Source organism: Schistocerca gregaria, chromosome 4, assembly GCF_023897955.1.
Source record: "Schistocerca gregaria isolate iqSchGreg1 chromosome 4, iqSchGreg1.2, whole genome shotgun sequence".
NCBI lineage: Eukaryota > Metazoa > Arthropoda > Insecta > Orthoptera > Acrididae > Schistocerca > Schistocerca gregaria.
The window spans coordinates 323,827,380-323,843,001 of NC_064923.1; the positions used below are offsets into that span (position 1 = coordinate 323,827,380).

General features: G+C 43.4%; 1 protein-coding gene across 4 annotated transcripts in view; it reads left to right on the forward strand.

The window, feature by feature from the left end:
- Window positions 1-15,622, forward strand: part of LOC126266784 (irregular chiasm C-roughest protein-like) — a 1,732,081-nt gene that overhangs the window by 936,357 nt on the left and 780,102 nt on the right. The window lies entirely within an intron of this gene.

Consider the following 15,622-nt stretch of genomic DNA (forward strand, 5'->3'; position numbering starts at 1 on the left):
TTAAGTCAAGCACTGAAACTCTGGCCCGGGAGATACACACGATAATGTAATTAACATTTTAATTCAATCACTTGCGACTATAAACGAGGCAGTAAAAGTCATGATTAATCTTACACGCGGCAGGAACACTTCCTACACTCTCGCCGCTCCCCTTCCGTTGCAGTGGCATGCTATATTCCGTCTCATTTTCGGCGAAGTGGCGTATCAATGTATATTGCACTGCACTGGCAAGCCAAACCAAGCTAGTGGTGAATCGCGGAAGTCTTTGCCTCGTTATTATGTAATTCCTTCTCATTCCACTACGAGGTGTGACGCATGAAGAGTAACAGCTTCTGTTCTTCCTTTCGGAATGTAATCTAATTTTTACACGCCACGTCTGTATTGGTCCTATGATCTCACTCATAGCCGTGTGAAAACCGACTTATAGGTTACATAACTAATATTCAACGAGGCCAACTGCATATTTTTCCAGTATTTATCCGTTTATACTCTCCGATTATCCTAAAGTAGAGTCAAGTAAATACAATAAAGCAATGACCATTGTTCAGTTGATTGACGTACATGTATGAAATTTCACTCACTTAACCAAAGTATTGCTAAAGCAATGTTTTTGTTGTTGTGGTCTTCAGTCCTGAGACTCGTTTGATGCAGCTCTCCATGCTACTCTATCCTGTGCAAGCTTCTTCATTTCCCAGTACCTACTGCAACCTACATCCTTCTGAATCTGCTTAGTGTATTCATCTCTTGGTCTCCCTCTACGATTTTTACCCTCCACAATGCCCTCCAATACTAAATTGGTGATCCCTTGATGTCTCAGAACATGTCCTACCAAAAGTTCCGTTCTTCTAGTTAAGTTGTGCCACAAACTTCTCTTCTCCCCAATCCTATTCAATACTTATTCAATACTCATTATTTATGTGATCTACCCATCTAATCTTCAGTATTCTTCTGTAGCACCACATTTCGAAAGCTTCTATTCTTTTCTTGTCCAAACTATTTATCGTCCATGTTTCACTTCCATACATGGCTACACTCCATACAAACACTTTCAGAAATGACTTCCTGACACTTAAATCTATACTCGATGTTAACAAATTTCTCTTCTTCAGAAACGCTTTCCTTCCCATTGCCAGTCTACATTTTATATCCTCTCTACTTCCACCATCATCAGTTATTTTGCTCCCCAAATAGCAAAACTCCTTTACCACTTTAAGTGCTCAATATAGAGATTGAATAACATCGGGGAGAGGCTACAACCCTATCTCACTCCCTTCCCAACCACTGCTTCCCTTTAATGCCTCTGAACTCTTATAACTGCCATTTGGTTTCTATACAAATTGTAAATAGCCTTTCGCTCACTGTATTTTACCCCTGCCACCTTTAGAATTTGAAAGAGAGTATTCCATGCAACATTGTCAAAAGCTTTCTCTAAGTCTACGAATGCTAGAAACGTAGGTTTGCCTTTCCTTAATCTTTCTTCTAAGATAAGTCGTAAGGTCAGTATTGCCTCACGTGTTCCAGTATTTCTACGGAATCCAAACTGATCTTCCCCGAGGTCGGCTTCCACTAGTTTTTCCATTCGTCTGTAAAGAATTCGTTTTAGTATTTTGCAGCTGTCGCTTATTAAACTGATAGTTCAGTAATTTTCACATCTGTCAACACCTGCTTTCTTTGGTATTGGAACTATTATATTCTTCTTGAAGTCTGCGGGTATTTCGCCTGTTTCAACAATCTTGTTCACCAGATGGTAAATTTTTGTCAGGAATGGCTCTCCCAAGGCCGTCAGTAGTTCCAATGGAATGTTGTCTACTCCGGGGGTCTTCTTTCGACTCAGGTCTTTCAGTGCTCTGTCAAACTCTTCACGCAGTATCGTATCTCCCATTTCATCTTCATCCACATCCTCTTCCATTTCCATAATATTGTCCTCAAGTACATCGCCTTTGTATAGACCCTCTATATACTCCTTCCACCTTTCTGCTTTCCCTTCTTTGCTTAGAACTGTGTTTCCATCAACAAATTGCTCAAGCCAGTTGTTAGCAAGACTTCCGAAGATTAGTTGCGGTTATCACCTTACCAACGAGTCTGTCAATTGAGTCACGTGCGTCCAAACATACGTGATCATTCGGTTTGGTATTAGCAGACGTTGTCGTTCGCAAGCGTTCGTATTAGCCGTTTTATTTCCATTTGTCTCTCCTCAGCTGCCAACTTAACATAATTTTTGTGCGCCTGTTTATCGCACCGCTTAGCTAATTCTATACTTTATTTTCCTCCAGATCTTTTATTTTTTGTTTGTTTCCAGTGTTTTCCTTAAAAGCTTCACTTGTTTCTTGCTACCTTCAGCCGGCCGCTGTGGCCGAGCGGTTCTAGGTGCTTCAGTCCCGAACCGCGCGACCGCTACGGACGCAGGTTCGAATCTTGTCCGGAGGTTAGTTAGGTTTAAGTAGTTCTAAGTTATAGGGGACTAATGACCTCAGATGTTAAGTCCCATAGTGCTCAGAGCCATTTGAACCATTTTATGTACCTTCTTTTCTTGTTTTTGTTAAGAATTACTTTTCCTTTTTTCATGTTGTTTCAGTTCTTTCAAGATCTCTGTGTACTTGCTTGCTTTTAGTGTCTGTCTGTGAGTGTGCATATTTCAGTAAGCTTCAAACCAGTTTGGCAGTATTATTCTCTCTCTCTCTCTCTCTCTCTCTCTCTCTCTCTCTCTCTCTCTCTCTCTCTCTCTGTCTCTCTCTCTAATTGATTTCAAGTAAATGCCGGGATAGTTCCTTTTACAAGACTAGAAGCTCACGGCTGATACCTTCACTCAACGTTATTCAAAGAAGCTCTTGTCCCGTGTCACTCGTCATCGGCGTCTAAAAAAATGGTTCAAATGGCTCTAAGCAGTATGGAACTTAACATCGGAGGCAATCAGTCCCCTAGACTTAGAAGTACTTAAACCTAACTAACCTAAGGACATCACACACATCCATGCCAGATGCAGGATTCGAACCTGAAGGCCGTAGCAGCAGCGTTGTTCCGGACTGAAGTGCCTAGAACCGCTCGGCCACAACGGCCGGCTATCTACGCATACATGTAGACTCTACGTTAATATTCGAACGTTCCTTTATAGTTCTTGATCCTTGGTTATTCCTTTGGTGACGTTAAAGATTATTTCCGTCGCTTTTGGTACAAAAAAAGAACAGTGATATTGGGAACAGCATTTCAGATATTGGAAACTCCATTTCAGACTAGTTGCGATAAATTTTACTGTTACAACAAATAAAATCGGAAAATCAAATATTTCCTCCAGAGAGTACATAGCTTAGGGCCTATACTGCTCAGTGACCACACCAACGGCGCACAGTGTGCAGTTGTTTTCTTCTCTCTCTCTCTCTCTCTCTCTCTCTCTCTCTCTCTCTCTACAAATAATGAAACGAGTACGCAAATTAGCCCATTTTTAAAACCTGTTATTACGAAAACGATTTTGCACTCTGTAATGCGCCAATGACTTCTCAATTTCCGGCTGGCCATGTCCCTTCTTGTTTGCCGTGTATCGATGGAAACCACATGCCGAAATTGAAAACAGCTGCTAGTTGCGCTTCCCATGTAGACATGCGAAACAAAATGAAGCCGGTGAGAATGAAATAACATAGCGACGACAGAGGAGTGGACTTGTGTGTGTGTGTGTGGGGGGGGGGGGGGGGGGGGGTTTGGGGGAGGGAGAGGGGTAGGCAGTTATACATGGACACATTGCTTCTGCCATTTTTCAACAGTTTAATCCACCTCTGTGAAATCATCCGCGGGATTTTGTTCATTTTTCATCACTAATAACCTGATACACTGAAGTACAAAAATATTAATTTAATCTCTGACCGGATTACAAAATTCAGAATAAGCAGTTCTTGTGTACTTTGTTGCATCGATTTGAATGTGCCGAGGTTTAGAGTTACACCGAATTTATTGGAGACGTCACTGATTGCATAATCAAAGTATAGTGTACACAAAACTGACAAAGAAGTAGGTGAAAGTTCCATAGTTGTTTCCTTCATACACAATGAAAAGAAACGCGATGGCATAGAAGCCGCCAGTTTCTTAAACTGCAGCCCTCTCCGCCCAGAAATCGTGATTTTCGGATTGGCTATCCGAAAGACGGCCCTATGATGCTATGTTTATTTTGTTTGGGACTTAAGTTGTGAACTACAACAAAAATCATTGCCTCCTCACCTTCCCTTCGTCCATGAGACGAGAGTGTGACAGAAGATACACATCATCATTCGTTTTGTACATTAATGACTTTGGGTCGGGTCTATTTTAATGCAACAGCTTCCATACTGTAATTATTGGTGGTTGTCACGAAGGCGGTGAGAGAGAGGCCCCTTGGTTTGAAGATGTGCTCCAGGAGCGCAGGGATACTTACTAGAAGGCACGGATAGTGGCAATCTAACAGATCTGTACAGTTCCCCCAGGACTTTCTTTTAAGACGGATATAGATTTTTGTAGGAAAGGACGTTTAGGTTTGCAATGGGAATTAATGCCTACCCCGGCAATGTTTTATTTTGTTGGTATCGAGTTTTTAAGTAGAAGCCATGAGCGTCATTCATCCTCACTTTTGTAGGTGTCGTGAAATAGTCAGCGTGTAGCGTCCCCATAGCCAGTGTCCATCACATGGTGGGCGCCATGCTGGTGGAAGTCTGACTCTAAGACCTCACGCACTTACAGGAGTAGGGAGAGCCTTTGAAAATGGAGTGTGTTATCCACTAGACGTAAATGATCGGGTGGTGATTCACGCGATCGAAAGGCAACCGCCTATCGCCGTCTGTATAACTTGGCGAGATGCCATCACCACTGATAATCTAAAACGCACGTCTCACATCTACGGTGGCTTCTTTGATATTTTGTGACTTTTCTTTTTAATTTGTGCTTGATCTCATGTGAAACCTGATACTGAATACTAGTTCATTCTTTCCTCCCGATTTCAGTGCTTCGTATTTGTTTCCCTGCTTGTATGTGCATCTTAGCAGAATATATTTTTGTTCACAAATCGAATTTGAGCTTCTCACGTTGTTACGACTGCGGGGCGTGTCTTGGTTCACTTACATCCCCAGCTGAAGCCGGAATTGACTTTGATTCATGCTGTGAGGATCCTATATCCTCCCACGTCGACATATTTGTCATTCTTTATGACCTTTGGTGGTACAGTTATCTATCTGCTGCATCGGAGAATTAATGCAATTACTCCCTTGCTATAACTGGTCTATTGAGGACCCATAATACACTGATTTGCGTATGGTACCGATTAATAATAACATCGGTACATACGTGACCCGAGGCACAGTCCCACAATTTTAGTATTGGCTCTCGAGTAAAGAAGTTTGGCTTCTGATGTACAGTGCATCTGGACATGCGTGCCTGCAGCAGCGTGCAGGTCAGAAGACAATTGATCGGCGTGTAGTGTCTGACAGCGGCGACACGGAATGCACATTTGCAGCGGCAGTTGTCACCTGCGATTGCCCCTGGGAGTGCTCGCCCGTGTTGCAGCTCCGTGGGACCCGCCTACACGATCAAGTGATGGGGCTCCAGTCCGGCGAGACACACCGCACAAACACGCCGCGATAGCGCACCTGAAGCGGGCACCTGCCGCCGACTTGTTTTCATTCCGGGAATCTAGGATACCGAGTATTTTCGCCGACAGGGGAAGCGATATTGCTGCCGAGGAATGAAGAGAGCTGTTGTTCCTCAGACGCTTGTAAACAAGACCTGGTATTTGTTTCACCCTTGAGAAAGATCGGCAGTGGCGAACCACCAATTGTGTGTGTGTGGTGTTTCATGTGCTAGTAAACATATAAGGTGTCTTCACACTGGGCGTGGAGGAGAAAGTGCACGGGAATCGTGACGAGTTTTTTTATAAAAAAAGTCATGTATTATTAACCTAGTGGTTCTTTCTCCTCTGCTTTTTCTTGTAGAACCACCCCATTAGTTTTTCGGTCAGTCCAGTTAGTTCTTGTTCGTAATTCTCCGCCAGGAACGTTTTCGCAGCTTCGAAGTGTACTTTATCTTGCCTTGCTAACGTTGTGGTGTCATAATGTGGAACTAAAATTCGGAAGAGAGCTACTGTGTTTGATATTTATTTAGATGGTTTAGTTAAGAAGAAGGAATGATCATATCAAATTAATTGTTGGTAAGGCGGGTACCAGGTTGAGATTCTTTGGGAGAGTCCTTAGAAAATGTAGTCCATCAACAAAGGAGGTGGCTTACAAAACACTCGTTCGACCTATACTTCAGTTTTGCTCATCAGTGTGGGATCCATACCAGATCGGGTTGACGGAGGAGATAGAGAATATCCAAAGAAGAGCGGCGCGTTTCGTCACAGGGTTATTTGGTAACCGTGATAGCGTTTCTGAGATGTTTAGCAAATTCAAGTGGCAGACTCTGCAAGAGATGCGCTCTGCATCGCGGTGTAGCTTGGTCGCCAGGTTTCGAGAGGGTGCGTTTCTGGATGAGGTATCGAATATACTGCTTTCCCCTACTTATACCTCCCGAGGAGATCACGAATGTAAAATTAGAGAGATTCGAGTGCGCACGGAGGGTTTCAGACAGTCGTTCTTCCCGCGAACCATACGCGACTGGAACAGAAAAGGGAGATAATGACAGTGGCACGTAAAGTGCCCTCCGCCACACACCGCTGGGTGGCTTCCGGAGTATAAATGTAGATTTAGATGTAGTCCATCTAGTTCTTGTTCTTAATTCTCCTCCAGAAACGTTTTCGCTGTTACGAAGTATAATTTCTCTGGCCTTGCTGAAGTTGTGGTGTCATAATGTGGAATTAAAATTAGGAAGAGAGTTACATAAAGCTGTTGTCTTTGAGCTACTGTGTTTGATACCTTTTTAGATGGTTTAGTTAAGAAAAAGGATAATTAAATGAACATGGCGTTACTAAGTGAAATAAAAAAAGGCAGTTAGTAATATGTTAGAATAAATGAACACTACTTGTCAGGAATATGGAATGAAGGTAAATGGGAAAAATACTAATGCCATGGCTTTTACGAGGAAATCAAGGAAAACACATGTGATTTGTGATGAGTTAGTGGGACAAGTTTATAACATCAGATGTAATTAATCAGAAACATGACATGTAATCAACAAATAAAAACAACGATAGTATTGCAAAAGAAATGTTATACATGAGGAGGAGTAATTGGCTGGGACACTAGATGAGAAGAGACTTCATCATGTTGGATATACTACGAGAAATAGTGACTGGAAAGACGAGAAGATCAAGAAAAACATACGAGGTAATTTCATCTAGATTGTAGGTGAAAAACTACATTATAATTATGTCAGAGACAGCAAATAACTGGGAAGATCAGTTGAACGAAAGGGATAGTGGCTCAAAAAGAAGTTATGAGATGCACATAATAAAACAATAACGTAAGGGTGATGGAACGCGGTTACATTAATACAAAGAGGATGGCAGTACTAGTAGTAGTTGTAGTTGTTGTTGTTTTTGTTGTTCTTGTTCCTGTTGTTTTGCTATTGGACTAACAAATAACTGACGTAGGAAGATGTAAAGAGGATATAAAATGTAGACTGGCAATAGAAATAAATTCTTTTCAAGATGAATGCGTCACATGCATCTACGAAAAAGTTGGCGGAAATCCGAGAGGACTGTGGAACGCTGAACTTTCAGTGATGGCCCTGCCTAATAGGCAGGACACACTAATAATAGTTATCATAGTCATAATAGTGTACGAGAATCAATTGCGAAGCAGTTTGTGCCATACTACTACGAATTGTGAACCCACGCTCTACAAATAGCTTTTTTCGCCGTAATCCAAATAGAACGGACACCTTGTTGGAATACGGCTTTCCGAAGCAAAAAATGCATATTTAGTTGTTTTTGTATTACGGCATAGTGGCTAGGAAATGTTTTGACCCAGGGAACCGGTACATTAAAGATATACACTCCTGGAAATGGAAAAAAGAACACATTGACACCGGTGTGTCAGACCCACCATACTTGCTCCGGACACTGCGAGAGGGCTGTACAAGCAATGATCACACGCACGGCACAGCGGACACACCAGAAAACCGCGGTATTGGCCGTCGAATGGCGCTAGCTGCGCAGCATTTGTGCACCGCCGCCGTCAGTGTCAGCCAGTTTGCCGTGGCATACGGAGCTCCATCGCAGTCTTTAACACTGGACAGCGTGGACGTGAACCGTATGTGCAGTTGACAGACTTTGAGCGAGGGCGTATAGTGGGCATGCGGGAGGCCGGGTGGACGTACCGCCGAATTGCTCAACACGTGGGGCGTGAGGTCTCTACAGTACATCGATGTTGTCGCCAGTGGTCGGCGGAAGATGCACGTGCCCGTCGACCTGGGACCGGACCGCAGCGACGCACGGATGCACGCCAAGACCGAGGATCCTACGCAGTGCCGTAGGGGACCGCACCGTCACTTCCCAGCAAATTAGGGACACTGTTGCTCCTGGGGTATCGGCGAGGACCATTCGCAACCGTCTCCATGAAGCTGGGCTACGGTCCCGCACACCGTTAGGCCGTCTTCCGCTCACGCCCCAACATCGTGCAGCCCGCCTCCAGTGGTGTCGCGACAGGCGTGAATGGAGGGACGAATGGAGACGTGTCGTCTTCAGCGATGAGAGTCGCTTCTGCCTTGGTGCCAATGATGGTCGTATGCGTGTTTGGCGCCATGCAGGTGAGCGCCACAATCAGGACTGCATACGACCGAGGCACACAGGGCCAACACCCGGCATCATGGTGTGGGGAGCGATCTCCTACACTGGTCGTACACCTCTGGTGATCGTCGAGGGGACACTGAATAGTGCACGGTACATCCAAACCGTCATCGAACCCATCGTTCTACCATTCCTAGACCGGCAAGGGAACTTGCTGTTCCAACAGGACAATGCACGTCCGCATGTATCCCGTGCCACCCAACGTGCTCTAGAAGGTGTAAGTCAACTACCCTGGCCAGCAAGATCTCCGGATCTGTCCCCCATTGAGCATGTTTGGGACTGGATGAAGCGTTGTCTCACGCGGTCTGCACGTCCAGCAAGAACGCTGGTCCAACTGAGGCGCCAGGTGGAAATGGTATGGCAAGCCGCTCCACAGGACTACATCGAGGATCTCCAGGATAGTCTCCATGGGAGAATAGCAGCCTGCATTGCTGCGAAAGGTGGATATACACTGTACTAGTGCCGACATTGTGCATGCTCTGTTGCCTGTGTCTATGTGCCTGTGGTTCTGTCAGTGTGATCATGTGATGTATCTGACCCCAGGAATGTGTCAATAAAGTTTCCCCTTCCTGGGACAATGAATTCACGGTGTTCTTATTTCAATTTCCAGGAGTGTATTTGAAACGTATCGTTTTTGGAAATATACGTCGTGATTACAATTGTTAACAGTACTTTCATTTACGTGGGTATGGATGGGAATATTGCACTGTCTAGACAGTTTACCTTACCAACGTCTATGTGCACCTCCAATAATTATGTAGAAGAAAAATACTTATTTTACGTAAAACGTGAAACGTTTAGAAGCAGACAAGGTAAAATACAAGTTTGAGAGCGTCAGAAAGATTTGTACGCATAGTATATTTGGTACTACGGCTAGTGTAATCCTATGGTGGTGATCTCCATTCGACTGGAGGTCGTGAATACCAGGTTTAGTTTTTGCAAATGCTAGAAATTTCGTTTAATTATTCAAAAAGTTGGCACTTGCATTTGATTATGGAGGAAACCGAATATTGTTTTAAATATATGTTTTCCGGTGTGTTTCGCGCTCTCGAAACATCGACACAGTTTCCTTTCGGTCTTCTGCCACCAATCTTCGAGCAGATATTTCATGCCTGCAATATTTCGGAAAAAATTGCCGTGTGATTGTCGCGGGGGATATTAGCGGGCATTGCCGCTGGAGAGCACTGAAGTCGCGTGTCACGTTGGCAACCGTTCGTGCGCACATACCATGCCAACATAGCCTTCGATCAGCGCCTCTTCTAACCATACACTTCATCGACGTTCTATCTGTTGCTCCAGCAACTACGGTGTATTCTTTACGTCCTACTAGAGCGAACCGAGCGGACGGTCCAGTCAGTAGCGTTGAACCGATGAACAATTAGAATTGTGCCCACGCAACAAAAGACAGCACGACGGAACGTGGGTTGCGACGGCGACTTTACGAGGAGGCGTAACGCTCCGTGGATAAGTAGAACAAATTTCTTACACTGTGCTAAGGGTTTCTTAGAGCATAAAGGCTAATATTGTCTCCAAGTACCTTTGTAGGAAACTAAACAAAGCATAACGTAAAAGAAACAAACGCGAAAACCTAGGAAATGGGAACAATATATTTCCGATTTCAAGTCTAAGGAAATAAAATGCCATTCCCTCGAACGACATAGCTGTAGATAGCGTGGGATGTGCATTATTTGGCGCGAGGTCCAAGAATATTATGAAAATTGTAAAAGAACGACACTTAAGAAATGATATAGTGCACACTTCACTGGAAAGGAAGAAATCTCCAGAGTAATTGTAAAAACAGTTAGACTCCTGAGAAACGAAAAAAATGTTTTCAACGTATACTGGGAGAAAGACTCGCTGATATAAAATGTTACAGAAAGTAGGAGGTCCCATATTGCTAGACGCGTGAAGGATCTCTTGCGCGTTTCGTTTGTTGATGATCGGGTGCTTAGCCGCCACTTTCGTCATGCTTGGCCTCCCAAGTCCCCAGACCTCAGTCCGTGCGGTTATTGGCTTTGGGGTTTTCTGAAGTCGCAAGTGTATCGTGATCGACCGACATCTCTAGGGATGCTGAATGACAACATCCGACGCCAATGCCTCACCATAACTCTGGACATGCTTTACAGTGCTGTTTACAACATTATTCCTCGACTACAGCTACTATTGAGGAATGATGGTGGACATATTGAGCATTTCCTGTAAAGAAAATCATCTTTGCTTTGTCTTACTTTGTTATGATAATTATTGCTATTATGATCAGATGAAGTGCCATCTGTCGGACATTATTTAAACTTTAGTATTTTTTTGGTTCTAATAAAACCCTATGTCATTCCAATCATGTGTGTCAATTTGTACCTCTCTATCTATATTATCCCGTGATTTATTCAGTTTTCAAATTTATACTGACTTTTTGAACACCCGGTATATTCAGACTAAAGCGACGAATTCAACTTTGTACCAAGGCCAGTATTTGAGTAATGGAAAGTGGGGAACGGAAATTTGAATTGATGAGGTAAGTATGCTGGGGCAGTTTGTGCAACTGTGCGTAGTCACTGCACCAGAGTGGCTACAAATATTCACTAGTCGCTTCGGTCTGCATATGTACATCACAGATGAAGCAGCCCTGGAGGCGGCCTCCTATTGGTTGCCCCGGCTAAGACCCCAGATTCATCAGGAGTAGCAGAGGCTATCGGATGAAGCAGCTAGATGCACGCAAGCGACTGTTAACGGGCGTGCTGTATGTCTGGACGTCGGTACCAGTTACAGCCGAGCTGCTGCTGTAGTCGAGGTGTAAGGAGATCCGCTCCAGCTCTTAGCACTGCGAAGCTCCAACGGCTGTAAACAGAAAGAGTAGCCATTTACTTTTGTGACTATTCTGAGGCGTTGTAAATGAGGCGTTTACATAATCGCGTCACGTTGTTGGTTGTGGTACGCCTGCGAAGCTGCCGCGTCCAGCTCACTGTAACTGTCAGGGAACAAATTTCTCCGATTCAACTACAGGGTCTGAGCAACGGGTATTAATATTGGCTCTGCCTCTGAGCACCGAGTATTAATATTGGCTCTGCCTACCGTCCACGTCTACATCATTACTCTACAATCCAAAGTTTAAGCCCCTGGAAGAGTGTTCATCGAACCACCTTGAGAGGAAACAGATTTTTCCATCTCATTATAATTAGCTTGTTCCGTCGCATCATATTGAATACTGTAGATGTCTGAGATACTTTCATCATTTTTTTTTTCAAATTTATGAAATGTTATAACTCGAGTGAAGAAATGGACTGCTCATTTATTTAGTTCCTAATTACATAATTATACCGGGTGATCAAAAAGTTAGTATAAAATTGAAAACTGAATAAATCACGGAATAATGTAGATGGAGAGGTACAAATTGACACACATGCTTGCAATGACATGGGGACTTATTAGAACCGAAAAAATACAAACGTTAAAAAAAAATTCCGACAGAATGCACATCATCTGATCAGAATAGCAATAATTAGCATAATAAAGTAAGAGAAAGCAAAGGTGACGTTCTTTAGAGGAAATGCTCAATATGTCCACCATAATTCCTCAACAATAGCTGTAGTCGAGGAATAATGTTCTGAACAGCACTGTAAAGCATGTACGGAGTTATGGTGAGGCGACTTCAGGTAACCCCAATGCCAATAATCGCACGGACTGACGTCTGGGGACCTGGGAGGCCAAGTATGACGAAAGTGGCGGCTGAGCACACGATCATCACCAAACGACGCGCGCAATAGATCTTTTTGCGCGTCTAGCAATACTTTTTTTTTGTTCTAATAAAACCCCATGTCATTCCAAGCACGTGTGTCAATTTTTACTTCTCTATCTACATTATTTCGTGGTTTATTAAATTTTCAAATTTATACTGACTTTTTGATCACCCAGTACTTTCTTTCCTTAATCCCTCTGCATTGCCTCGGGTAAATTAACTTCGAGTTTGTATTAAGAGTTCGTCTGGTAGTGGTGGCAAGGCAGACATGTAGTCACTCCGTAGGTTGGTTAGTGCCAACATAAATTTGGGGCAAGGGCAGCGATGATGCACCTGTTTTCTGGGGGTAGTTCGGGGTTGTTAACAGGTTTCCCTCTCCTCCAGAGTGGAGGAGAACGGCCTGTGAGGCCCGCCATGACTGGTTCACTCTGGGGGAAGCTGTTGAACTGAGCGGACGGAATCGAGGGCAATTTCCTTTACCGCCAAATTCTTTGTGGCCTGAGGAATAAGTTGTTATATTGTTATTAATACGCTCTTTTTCAGGATGGAAGTAGTTAGCATGTCGTTAGAAAAAATTTGCCTGTAAAAATTAAAATTTTCAGTTAGGGCTTCTTTTCCAGAGATGAGCATAGGGGGCTCACGTTATTTATTTGAACTAATGCAATCAGTTAGTGCCTTCAGCATACGAGAGCTGCAAAAGCATCAAAAATCATATAATTCCACTTTTAGCTGCAGCGTTTGCAATTTTATCTTTCTTGCTGGTCTTGCTAAAGTAACATGGGGCCTCATCCTGTCCAGTTAACACGTGATCGTAACTGCTGATGAGAAATGAAGACGATGATGCCGTGTGAAACCTGCTAAGATGTGCGTGCGTTTTGTGTGAGTTACTTAAGGCTCTAAGCGTGTGACGTAATTATTTGGGCAAATTCATGAATTTTGTGCTCGGTTCTTTTGATTCATGACTAACCCCATTTGAAAGCAGCAACCTAGACAAGGCTCCACGTCCTAACTAATTGGCAAATGATAGGTTGTGCTTGTGAATAACTGTATGGATTGAAAACAAGAATGACCAGTGGGCTGAGCACAAAAAATTAGCCGTTCGTGTCGATCACCCACGTGCTGTCGAATTGCACCACCAGCGAGCTACCAGTTCCAGTTCGTTCTTAAAAATAGTTAAGGTGAGGATGCTTGCGTGTGCCGTAAACTGTTAGTTTGCTTGTGGCAAATTTTATAGGATGTTTTATTTTTAACAAATTGTTTATTGTGTTCACGAGAAATGTTTGTGTGCCGGCCGCGGTTGTCTAGCGGTTTTAGGCGCTCAGTCCGGAACCGCGCGACTGCTACGGTCGCAGGTTCGAATCCTGCCTCGGGCATGGATGAGTGTGATGTTCTTAGGTTAGTTAGGTTTAAGTAGTTCTAAGTTCTAGGGGACTGATGACCACAGATGTTAAGTCCCATAGTGCTCAGAGCCATTTGAACCATTTTGATGTTTGTGTCTGCTTTGTTCCCCCCAGTTTTCCCGCCGAGAATCATTGCTATAATTTTGACTAAGGGAACGGTGCTGAGAAGTAATGGAGAGATCGACCATTGAGGAACCGAAGTGCTGTTCGTTAATTCATAACGATTCGGTCCAAGTAACAACATGGGCTGCGAATTTCAGTCACTGTCCAAGCACACCGACTGCTTCCGCATCAACGTAGATACCTTCCCTTTCCCAATGCACAATATTAAAAAAGAGACCAGATTGATGATAATATAAGCACCGTCACTGCGAGAGAGCGTTGAATAGATTTCTGATAATTTGGGCACCTTCAGTCCTAAATAAGATAGAATTTATTCGTCTTTGCTTTGTTAATTGCAATTATGAGATCGCTCAAGTATGGAGTAAAGGAGATAGTTATAACATTTGTAAAGTTACTGAATAAATAATAAAAAAGTAATATGAATTTAATTTCATGGATTCTGTGCCTGATCATAACACCCCCATCCTGTGTAATGAACAATGTTAGTACTAAATTGAAGTCATGATAATCTGAATGGAATGAAAATTAACAAGGATAGAGAATATAGAACATGCTAGACCATGGTAATTGGTTACTTGCCCACTTGGTGGCTTCAGCCCTCCCCCGCGTTTACCGTTGCCAAAAATTAATATGATAATCACCTGGTCAATCAGATACTAACTTCGGACCGGTCCCCTTTCAATGAATCGCTCTAACATAGATTGAGAGAGAGAGAGAGAGAGAGAGAGAGAGAGAGAGAGAGAGAAAAGAGAAAAGAGAGTAACGGAGAAAGTAACCGTTAAACCTTCTATCTATTTTTTTACCTTTCCATTCTGGAACAGCGCGCAGGAAAAACGAACACTCAAACAATCCGGGCGAATTCTGATTTTTCTTATTTTAATGATCGTTTCTCCCTATGTAGGTGGGCGCCAACAAAATATTTTCACATTCTGAGGAGAAAATTGTTACGACAGGGGCCCGCCTTCGGTCGTGTAGGAGAGAGCATGAGCAAATTTAGCAGAGTTCAGTCTTCCACCATACTGTTTCATCAATAACCCAGGCAGCTGGCTTACTCGCCCCGCCACGGGTTGGGAAGTCTTCACCTAGGGGCGTTGCCGCAACAGAGGCGACAATAGTGGGTGTTTGAAGAAAGTGAAGAAAGCTCCGTTGGCGCATAAACTGAACCCTTTCAGCATCTGAACTTACGAGAAAAAATGTTAATTTTACAGAGAAAATTGGTAACTTTTGATAAGAATGAAAGCTTTTGTTTTAGTATTACTGTGCATATTTTTATGGGATTTTGTCAATATTGTGCGTGCTTCAATGAGTTTATTCCTCATAAATTTGTATTCATACGTTGAAAAGGGGAATAACACCAATCGTTCCCTGTTTTTTCTACCACTCAATTTTTTCATCTCCCCTCCCTGCGCCCTCGCCCGCCATCGTCTTCTTACCAGAAGATACACTCACCGGTATCTGTAAACGTATAGATTACCGTCAACACAAACACGAATGTACGGAAGTGATACCTGTTGTTAAAAAGACTTCGAAACACTGACGTTAACACAAAGAGGCTGCTGTACAATTTATCTGCTATTTGAGAACTGTTGGTTCCCATACAGCCGGTCCCTACTCTTCCAAACTTGCCTC